This window comes from Brienomyrus brachyistius, chromosome 2, assembly GCF_023856365.1.
Source record: "Brienomyrus brachyistius isolate T26 chromosome 2, BBRACH_0.4, whole genome shotgun sequence".
NCBI classification, from domain to species: Eukaryota; Metazoa; Chordata; class Actinopteri; order Osteoglossiformes; family Mormyridae; genus Brienomyrus; species Brienomyrus brachyistius.
The window spans coordinates 28,380,404-28,392,259 of NC_064534.1; the positions used below are offsets into that span (position 1 = coordinate 28,380,404).

The following is an 11,856-nucleotide window of genomic DNA, read 5'->3' on the forward strand; positions in this document are numbered from 1 at the left end:
AGTCGTAGTAGACAAATTGAATTTCTGTGGTCGGGTGGCTTGATCACACTGACTGGCTCGAAAATAAGCTGGGAAGAAAAAAAAAAAACAAAATCGCCTGGGGTACTTGACCATAATAGTCCAAGGAGTAATGAGAGGAGGAACATGAGAGTAACGGCCGCTTTCCTTCATTTGTGCCTCGACTGCATGCAACCTGATGCTGCGTGTTGCTGAAAAAAACAGCCAGACTGAAAATGCCTGGTTGCGACCACAGTGATGCATTTATGATAGCATTTACACTGCATTAATTCAGACAAATATATCACAACAGGCATAAAGAGGAACCCAGATGCAGTGAAACACATATAAAGTTAAATAGCCCTGGAACTCAAAATAGTCGAGGCTCTCCTCAGAAGGAAAACTCTCCGAAAAAAAAGTAATCTGAACACAGAGACACACAAACACACATAGTCATTTCTGCTTTATCCTTGGATCCCTATGGAGACTGTGAATCTGGAAGTGCTTCCATAAAAAAAAGTACAGTATAACATTGCAGTGCAGTCCCACGGCCAACATGATCCTTTATATAACAATCAGCAAACACTCAACCATCTGGTTGTCCAAACCAACCTGCTTCTCCCATGATTCAAATGGAAACACTTGAATCAAGGTTATGGAGTTTAGAAATTTGCAAGAATAACCACACTGGATTGTACACCCAGGAACTGTATGTGTCAAAAACAGAGGACCCTGTGTTTTAAATAAAAGTGCCTAACAAGAACGCACAAATCAGAATTTGATGAGAGTGAGATTCATTTATTCATTTTTTAGTTCTCTTCAGATTCATCTGCATGCAAATTCCAGGACCCGGAATAGCATGTCAGAATAATAGTACGTGTCTCTGTTTCAATAAACAAATGTTAAATTATTAACTGCAGGCATCTCAATGGCTATGCATCTAATTCACATTCGCTCCATCTCTGTGATAGATGTGTCACAAGGCTGGCGAATGAAGCGGGCGAACTCTGAAAACCGTTTCCTACAGCGAACAAGGGCAGATGGTTGTTTTCACCAGGGTGGAGGGAGTAATGAAATGCAATGAGACGTTCTGGTCCCCCTTGTGGTGAGGAAGGGGGATGCAGTCCCCAGTGCAGATGAACTGAAGACATCTTCACTTGAGGCCAAAACAGGTTCTTCTGAGGAGAAATGTGCATTCCATACAACAACAAAAAAATGTTTCAAAGGGCATTCAGTAATAAGCTGAAAGGGTTGTTTAGTGAAACAAACTTTTTTCTTACACAAACACACACACATTTGTTGCTCTGATAATACATATTACCTGAATGCTACAAAAACCTCATTCTGTTCGCGTTTGCTCGTACTCCATTTCTCAAATGCCGTAAGTCAATATTTGAGGATCTTGTGCTCCTGACACTAAGCTCTACTTTTTTTTTAAAAAAAGAAACTTTCTGACTCAATACTAATTAAACGGAAGTACGCCACTATGGCATGGCACAACTCTAGTGTGAATTCACACAAATGTGTCCCCTTTTGACCAAGGTCAGAATAAGGGCCTTAAAATATAAATTACCTTTGAAAACTTTTCCCTAACAGATGGTAGCCATCTTGCTTATCGCGGGGAGGCAACGTTTTTAACAGCGTACCTCAGTACTGTTCACTTGTACTGCCTGATTGAACACAGGTGTAGTGGTTGATTTACAGTCTCACTGTCCAACACTCATAGAAATACTTATTACTGATGACATGGAATGTAATTGCTAATTTTACGCTCCAGAAGTCACATTTTTCCTTTTTATTGTCAGATCTTAAGAGCTATCCATCCTTCCTCTTCTCACCGGCCATTGCCTCGGCTCTCGGGCATGTGTCGCCGTGACGTGTGCCGGTAATTTTAGCCAGTCAATTGCAATCTCCGCATCCATTCCTCAAAAATGGGGACGTGCCCCTCCTGCAGGCCAATGATCAAGCGCCGCACGGAGGGGAGAAAAAAATAATCAGAGAATCAATGAATAAAATGAATAAACAAATGATCGCCCAAAATGATTGCCTGTTATAGCCTGAAAGAGGTAGGGTATATGACTGTGCTGTGAATATATCAGCGGGAACAGCCTCTTCATTAAAGACCACAGGACCACCTTAGCCGCCAGCTTCAATACACTTTTTTACAGTTTCTGACTCAAAAGTTTAAACTCAATTAAGGCAAAAGACAGACAGATAGATAGATAATCACCATTTGGTTCTACTGGTCTTATAATTCTTTCTATAAGCTTTCCAAACCGGAAAACTGGGAAAGTTAATGCCTCTTAACAGGGATAATTCTGCTACAGTCCAAATGTACCCACGCAAGACGTATATTAAAGCCGTTCCCGAACTGACCTTCGAATGGAGCCACTCTCACTCAATTAAGCGGAATTTGTGTGCATGAGGCTGTGCTGCGCGATGATTTCCACCGGGGATGTAGCTCTCGCAGCCGGTTCTAGAGGCATTCCTTAAACGCCACTGTGACAGAAGCTGCTTTAATGCTGATAAGACAAAACCAGCTGGTTTGGATGGACAGCAAACCGGAGCTGCTGTGATTCGTCACATATAAGCCAGTGAGTTGGCATTAAATCAGGCCGTCTCCCCAGGCTTTCAGAGTCAAAATTCTATCTTATTAACCGAGTACCAGAAAACAAACTACTGCCGCAAAATCTTAATCATAGCCTGGGTGCCCTGACATCGAGTGGAGCTCGGGGTGGGGGGGGGGGGGGTCATTCTCAAAACGTTTTATCCATAAAACAGTTTTTTTTTCTCCAGTGTGGTATATTGGCTGCTACAACCACTGGGAATTTTATGCCATGCTTGTAAATGAGGTTTACTGGCAGCATTGTTTGCCGTCTTTATTGCAGTGTTAGGCAAACAAGCAAGAAACAATATCTCCCCAGTCAGTAAGTCATGTGGCTCCTTGACCTAGATCAGACTATTTTTCCCCAAGGGTCAAACTCCATCAGCACACAAAGCCAAGGTCCACTGCGTCCAGCAGCAAGAAGCGGCAACCTGGGAGGATGGGTGGGGGGCAGTGGGGGGGAGGGGGTGCAGTCCCCAATGATAAAATTTGCCAACCAGGGAGAGGGGAGAACTACATGTTTCTATTATGGAGTCTGCCGTTTGATGACCACTGACCTGGATGTTAATTTGAGGACCATGTTGATCAAGCTGAAGATAGTTACTACCTATCATACTTCCCACAGGATACAGTAAAATCATTCCCAGTGCAACAGCTTATACAAAGCTTTGTGTTCTTCAAGCATATCTACAAGGCTTCGCTAACCTGGGCAGGCCACTGGCCATATCTGCTGTTACGTGACATTCATTCCGGGATAACAATTTCAGGTCTAAAAAGACTGACATTTTTTACAAATGAAACTAATATGCTTTAAGAGCACAGCAACAACTGTTGCCACAGATGCTAGTTGAAGCTTGTCTGATATAACAAAAGCGTTATTGTGATATTATAGTTAGATCTCAATAAAAAGTAATCCTGCGGAGGAATTGAACCCCACATCAGCCAAGTAGCAGTCAGGCTGCTTGAACTCCTAACAAATGGATAGCTTTGGGCAGCGGCTCTCCACTTTCATTCCTCTGGGTGTGCGGCAGGCCTGCAAGCCATCGCATTGATACTTTCATTTAGATTTATACACTTGGCTGAGTAGTTTACAGGAACAACAATGCCAATAACAGCAGTGATAAATATCATTGCACATCAGCCTTGTGGAGTGGTCTGTCTGTAATATAAGCAAGTATTAACATCTGGGACGTCGTCACTTTCAGATTTCAAGGTGCAGTACCCGCCGTGCACCCTGGGTCACTCCTGCGGCAGTTACAGCATGCATCATCCCTCGATCGGGCCGCCGGTCCCCGCCACATTGTTTTTCCCTTTCATTTACACTGGCAGGCTTCGGAAATCTGCAGCGGGGCGTGTGCGCGCCGGTCGGCAAACAAACGTGACAGCTTGCGCGGCGACTGCCATAGACAGATCCGCAACCTGAAACATTCGCGCTTCCGCTCCGGGGGCCAGCTTGTTAATTACAGTCGCTCCGAGAATGTGATAATTAGTCTGTTTCACGGCAGCCAAACAGGTCAGTATGAAAGGAAGCTCGATGCTGCCGCTGAGATGTAGTCATCCATGTGCTTATTTCTTTTCAGACATTACCGTTTTCTTCCTCTCTCTGCGTCAAGGAGATTTAGGACTGCGGTAAAGCATTAGTTAGAAACCGCGGCTATTTTGATTTGGACGAGAGCGACATAAACTGCCAGGTACGGAAAACTTTTGCCCTTCGTTCCACACAACCATTCATTTCAATAAAGTGGCGGTTAAATTCACAGCACCGTTTTTTTTGTCTGTTACCTCTCACCTTACTTTTACACCGCTTTAAAACAGCATTCATTACATTTCACAAAGCAGTACGATTCCTGATTCACGGCAGCGTTTAACAAAATCGACAGAGTTAAGCCAGCTTGTCAGATGTTTCGGTTCTTATCCATAAACTGGCATGATTTCTAACACCCATGTTACGCCACTGGAATTGCGGCGGTTTCCTCGCAATAAAATGTATCCTGCAAGCAATTCTAAACGCTTTGTGTGCTGTTCACAGGATTCTTCAGCAGATCTTAAAAGCATTGCAATCAAAATCTTTACTGATATAGAGTTTGGAAGCCAGTTTAAGAATCTTTGATATCAGTAACATCAAACTATAACATCAGAAATTACTAAAAAGGAGGCCAATCTAAAACATTAAGTTGCATATCAAGTTGCTGGTATTAAACGCCGCAAATCGTTTTTACAATGAAGCTTAATATTAACAGCACCAACCTTGAGGACTGAGACAGATCTTGTCAGCTAAGGTAAATATCATATCGGGATGCGTCATTTAATGCAACACATGCAAATGAGTTTTTCCATTTCCATTTAGGCACAATGGCAAGCTCATTTGCATGTACCGCCAAATGCTCTTGATTTATTGTTCATCGCGGCATCATTTGCATGCTAAATTGCTTACAAGAATTGCAACAAGCATTTAAAGTATAAATCTAATGTGTGATCATTATTATATGAGTTAATAGTACATCAAAAAAGTAACACATTATCAAAAATATGTTGATAACAACAAGGAAATGTTGGCATCAAACTAGAGAAGCTATTAAAATGTTTTACTTTCAGATATATTTGAACTTTATTTTTAAACCACATGCTCACTTAAATTAATCTAAAATGATACGACCTACGTTTATACTCTTGCTAGAAGCAATGTCCTGTCCATTTAAAGATATTTTTTAATTCTTTATTAATATCTTCAAAATATGTTTGATATGTAAACTGAGGAACGTCGTATTGTTTTTCAAAAATTAACTAAGTAGGCACAAATGCAGTATATACCATAAAAACATTAATAAGATGTACCAGATTTGGGCTTCAAAGGGTACTGCTGTGCCCAGAAAAAATGGCTTTTACAATGAAGAAAATGCATGTAAAACGGAACAGGCAGCACAAGCAACAGCTGTTTCATTGACTGGAGATCACTGGACATCAATAAGGAGCCATGACTAGCTGGGCGTAACAGCACGTTTTATCGATGACAGCTGGCATCTGCGGTCGGTCACATTACCTGCGAAGAGAACTGAGGAAAGGCACTTTGCTGGTGCTTCTGCTGAGGAGTACCTTCATGTTTCAAAAGGGTGGCAGATCATAAAATCCCTACTGTAGGACCTGATAGTGCCTGCAGTATGACAGTAGACCGTGTAGTGCACATTATACAGAGGGCAATCATAGTGTTTCTCCATGACAGCTGGACTGACAGTGTTTTGACAAAGTGCTGTAAATTAATCGGTCATTTCAAACACAGGTCTGAGTGCAGCCATCCGCTTGCAAGAAGGAGCAAGTGGGGCTGGTTCAAGATGTTTCCCCTAAGTGTAATTGAAACCTGGAAATGATCAAACAGGTCCAACACAACAAAAGAGTTTTGAAAGCAGCATTGGCACAGCAGTAGTGCAAAGCAGCCATGTTTACTTCAGCTGACTTTGATAAACTAGCTCAGCTGGAGATGTTGCTGGAAGCAGGCAGGTAGGAAATGTGCTCTCATTTTGGAAGGAGAAAATATATTTTGGTAAGGGACGCCATTCTTAATGTTTTTTTAGATAACTATAAATAAAGGTATAGTAATTACATTTGTTTTATTGCTATTGCAGGCACATCGCAGAGCTCCAAAGAGGTGAGAAATATGCGTCTTGCTCTGTGGTGCTACCTGTACTTTGTCACCTGTCCTGCATGATGGAGGTTTCTCATGACAGGGCTGCCTATGCTTGGTGCTTCACAGCTACATTCACGGAGGACTTGACAAACCACAAGGAGAACACTAATACGGAATGGCTTGATGCGTCAATAATACCAGAGCCCAAGTTTAAAGACCTGAGATGCCTACAAAAAGCAGAGAGAAATGATGTGTGAAGATGCTGGAGGACAGGGAGCCATGTCCACCACCCTTTGAAGAAACTGATCCAGAGGCACCATAAAACAGCCTCCTCTATATCGGATTAGATGCAGAGTCTGAGGATGAGGCCTCATCCACACCTGCAGCATACTCACACTTGGCTTGGTTGTGTGTACCACCCCCCCCCCCCCCCCCCCCCCCGGTGTATGCTCACATTCTGCGTATAGTTCTAGGCCTGAGCACACTTTCGACATCACTTTGCGAATTTTTGTGTTGAAGAAAAGTGCTATGGTGTAAGACCATGTACAGCCAATCCTGCTACAACGCAATTAACGTGTTCCTGACATTCACTAAAAACCTGATGTTCACTAAAATTGTTTACTAAAATATACATATCCAAAGGAAAAATAGGGATAGGGGAATGCAACTCCAAAAGATACTAAATTACACCAAATGAAATGAACTAACATGTGTGAGTGAATGGTGTGTAACTGTGCCCTGTGATGGGCTGGCCCCCCATCCTGGGTTGTTCCCTGCCTCATGCCCATTGCTTCCGGGATAGGCTTCACACCCTTCGCGACCCAGTAGGATAATCGGTTTGGAAAATGGATGGATGGAAATGAACTAAATAATAAAAAGTCATAGGAGTTGCCAATAATGTAGTTAGACGCATTTTAAATAAGAAGTAATAATTCATGACTAATTATATCATAAAAATCTACTATGGGTGTTATGCGTCTTACGTGAATTACCTCTGCAACCAAACGAACCAAACTCACGGAATGGAGTGGACCTAACTTGTCCATTGCCAAGAGTTGGGAGTACTGATGGCCAAAACGGCACTTCATGAACCATTTGCAGTGTTTTCTGACCCCACTAGATGGTGCTCTTGGTTTACTTTGGGGCATGCTGTGAGCACTTTTTTGAAGAGGGAGTACTGTCTTGGGAGTAGTGAGCCCCAGTCACCATGCAGCCAGACGTGCACACAGCACAAATACAAAATATTATTGTATGCGTAGGGGCACTGAAAGCAGCGTGGCTACAGACAATTTACGAAAAGCAAATGTAAGTGAACTGATTTGTGAAATATTTTGATTTCGATATACAATGTTCAGATGTACAAAAACATTCTTTTAGATTTCAACACCAAACGAACTATCCATGAATCGGACGTCACGATCATTCACTTGGATAGCTGTTTTTGCGTGCAAGTAATGTTTCTCACTAAGACCAAAAGTTGTAGGTCGCATAGTGCTTTTCTCTCCAACTAAGAATCACGCAATACAAATATGATTACTTATTGTATTGGACTTGAATCTTAATATATCAGTTGCATTAGAACAGATTTGTGGTGTAACATCGTGTATTGTAGCAGGATTGACCGTACTTCAGGATTGATGTTCTTTCTCTGTGTCTTATTTTGAGTCGTTTTGGGTATGATCACAAATGGCCCTCATAGATTTATCGAGTATGCAATTCAGCATTTTTTATTTAATCATGACGCGCATATAACTAGATTCCTTGATACTCTCGTCAATCCACATTTTCAGCAAACACAGTACCTCTGCTAATACGGCTTTTCGGTATTATACGCCCAAATTAATAATGAGAAGTCTGTTGTGACATGAAAAAAAATGTAATCTGTATTAATTTGGGGTATGCTTATATTTATTAAATTCAATTAACGGAGCACGCCAGATATGTTACTGTTTTGGTAAGTGGCAAAAACTGAAGGGGCGGTGAAGAAAGGGACAATTCAGCAGCCAAAACATCTTAAAAGATGAGATATTGTGGATAAAGAAAGTAAAAAGATGTCAGTGGTGAGAAGGTACTTTTTGCAGTTTAAAGTCCGACACATTTATTAAGCATAAGGAAAAGCCGGTGTCCGGACAGATTTTTACATCCGTTATATAAAGAAGTATAATTAAATGTTTGTTGCTTCTTATGGGTCCGGTTCATGTACATATGTGCGCATGTTAGTCGCATCATTGACGTCATGTCTGTGTTCTTTGCTCGGACACGATTAGTGATCACACTACATTCATACAGTGCCGGAGTGCAACTCAGCTGTAACCGGGCGTGCATGCTTTTTCAAGTGGGCTCAGGCGTATTTTAGCTTACTGTGCCAAGGCTAGTCACACTAGTCTAACGAACTGGATTTTGGGGGTCAGACGTGCTCAAGCAAGGTATGGATTGCGTGTATACCTCTAGTCCACGATATAAGTACAAAGTAGAGCTCAGGATCAGCCTTGAGGAATACTGACTGAAGTGATGGCCTTCACATAAAGTACCTCAGCACAAAGCAACCTGCAGCAACTGTATCGTGTGAAAGACTCTTTTCACCAGCGGGACACACAATGCAGAAGGAGAGGTCAGCTCTGTCATCTGACGGTGTCAACGAGCTTCTACGCCAGGTTAATGGAAAAGTAGCCTAGGTGTAGCGAATGGATATTCACTGAGATCGAACATTTCCCCAGTAAGTGTTGCCTTATAAAGCGACAGTCTGCACTTTATCGTTTAATGTAGATTGTTGAAACTGTTTGTTTCCGCAGTGTCAGTTAATGTTGAAAATTTGACATTGTTAATGGTGATTTAAAGTACATTTTCCATTAATGGCAGAGATGCTGACACATGACACGTGTAGATCTCTCGAGACAAGCACGCCTGCTCATGCGTACTATGAACGGAGTGAGTGGCGCGAAGAAGCGGGAGGAAGATGTCTTGATATTGCTTGCTAGGGTAACGTTAAATGATTGCTGTTATGTATGGACATGGCATTCTGGTATCATTTAATTTTTTATTGTATAAAGTCTAAATTTAGCATGTTTATCTTACACTAGAAAAATGCCAACTAGCACTTAGCTAACGAAGGTATGTAAGGTTTGATAATGACCTTAGCTTAAGCTGGCCATCAGTTTCAAAATTCTGGACAGCAAAGAACTGTTAGCTAACTTTTTAGGCGATAACAGCACTTGTTGGCAGAGTAGCGTAGACCACTAATGGTTTTGGATGCTGGCTGCATCTTTTTCTTACACCATTTCAACACCTAAATCAATAAGATAGAAAGTCAAATAATGTGGGTTAATGTTGTCTGCAGGCACACACTCCATTATCACACTCGCATAGTTGGACTCCGCATGCAGCAAGTCACAGTGTAGATATGGGGGGAAATTATTACAATAATTATCGCAAAATTATCGCGATATAATTCAAATCATTACTTGTTTACTTATAGACTATTTTTTTGCTCGAAGGTCACTTAGAATTCCCTTAAACCGATTCAGAAGATGAGAAAAGGTGACACAATGAATAAAATGCAAACATGTATGTGGTGTACTCTTAACTCAACCAACATTGCTGTGCATTTACTGGGCATAGGTCAGACTACTATACGATTGGAGTTCCTTTAGTTTCTGTGATATGATTGGCTGATATGTTCTATCAAGAAACGTTCATCATCGACAGGTTTTCGAACTTCTCACTTTATTGCTTAAATGTTGTATGACAGTAAGTCGATATATCCTTCATATCACGCAACCCTGCAAGCCTGCTCTGGACCAGAAAAACGGAGAGTCAGCTGTGTCATCTAGTAGTAGACGCTTTTAGTTTTATGTCCGGCATATTTCCACTTAGAGATGTAAATCCTTAAACGCTTGCCCCCAAGAAGCGGAAACAGGCGTATTTCGTAAGGTATTTCCTTCACAGATGCATGAAGAGTTTTCAGATGTTAAGCTCTGGCTGTGGCCCCAGAGCGTGAGGGTGGAAAGCAGAGCAGATCTGCACAGCCTCAGTCACTTGTTGCAGAGTCAGCTATTTTTATGCATTTCTTATTTTCAAATGCTGTTTGTACTTTGTTTCTATAATTTTACTAAAAACCGGCATGTAAGTAAAATGTTTGTATTTAGGTTTTTGGAAATTTGAGTACACTAAATAATTATTTGGATAAGTCCACTTACTTCTTGTACTCCTTACTTTATAGTACACTGTTTGCACTATTAGTACATGTGTTTTGGTTTCTGATCCGAATTTAGTCTCATCAATAGAAAAGTATCAGTCTTCTGCAAACAGAAATGGACAAGGCTTTACACTTAATGTGTTTTTCATTAGTATTGCTGCATTTTACAGGTCCCTACTATCAAAATTGGTGAATATTTGTGTTAATTTAATTATAATTGCATTGTGAATTTTAGTTTAATTGTGAATTTAATAAAACATTGTAATTTTCGTACTGTTTTGAATGCCTTGTGTTTATTGTTGGTACCGCATAAAATTGATTCAGTGTTATTTCAGGGTATGCTAGTTACTGCTGATTCAATATTAATTGAACACAAAAACAACCACAAATCAACTTAATCCTATAGCTGAAAATATACTTGTTGCCTTGCATCAAAATATAACACTGAATGAACGCTAACTTGGATCAATCAAAAATCAATGTGCGCAAATTCATTCTGACGTCAGAGATGAATGTTGTTTCACTGCATTAGCTGGTGGGAAAAAGAATGTTGGTTCAATGTATTTTTTGCAATCAGGGTAGTCTAGCAATATAATAAATATTTATTTTCAAAGTTAAAATACTCATATAAACTTTTTGTTTGCTACTGTTTAGTTTTCGCAAGTTGGAAATTTGGTACCTTATACGGATTTTATGCACATCCCACTGTACCCGTGGGGCAGTTCCTTTGCCAGCTAACTGGAGCTTGTGTGTGTACAGTCACAAACAATCAAAGTAGCAGTAACATTTGATCTCAGAAGAAAATTACACTGAGGTCTGCTTGTGTCTGTATACGCCATGCATGTGTTTGACATTACGTGTTAGTTATACCATTAGTTTGTCTGCTGCAGTTCTTACTGTTACGGAAAATGCTGGTGATAGTGCACACGAGAAAGTAATAAGTACACCATAAATATTTAGACACCTGTGTCCCTGCATGAATAGGTGTATTTTCAGGGTTACATGTTACAACTAGGACTCGGAGCAGCTCGATAAAAACACATTTACTAGCTTTCACATTCCCACTTGATCCATCCAGTAATTCTATAAATTGTACAGGTTGGGTGGGGCGGGGGGGGGAGGAGTAAGGATTGGATGGGCGGAGAGGGTGGTGGGGCTGTTGGGAGAATACATTGTTGTCATTCCGACAACATCTTCTCTAGTTAAAATTAAAAATATTAATTTAATTAAAAATTAAAAAGACTTTGAACAAAGAGCTTCTCCTTTTGCCCCTCTGTTGTAGGGATATACAATAGACATTATTTTAACTATGTCATCATATGACCAATGATTTCTAGAAATAACTGATGGCCACAAAATTGATGAGTGGTTTTCTTTTTAATGCCTAGGGGGAAAGGGAGACCTGCGACGGTCTCTTTCCAGATAATCTGCATTTAC

The 11,856-nt window shown here is 40.8% G+C and overlaps 1 long non-coding RNA gene across 1 annotated transcript; it reads left to right on the plus strand.

Annotated features, from left to right (window-relative positions):
* The first annotated feature begins 3,675 nt into the window (after positions 1-3,675).
* Positions 3,676-6,648, plus strand: LOC125728336 (uncharacterized). The gene is made up of 3 exons (XR_007389040.1): positions 3,676-4,293; positions 6,223-6,245; positions 6,351-6,648. It is a non-coding gene; the product is annotated as an uncharacterized LOC125728336 (long non-coding RNA).
* The last annotated feature ends 5,208 nt before the right edge of the window (positions 6,649-11,856 follow it).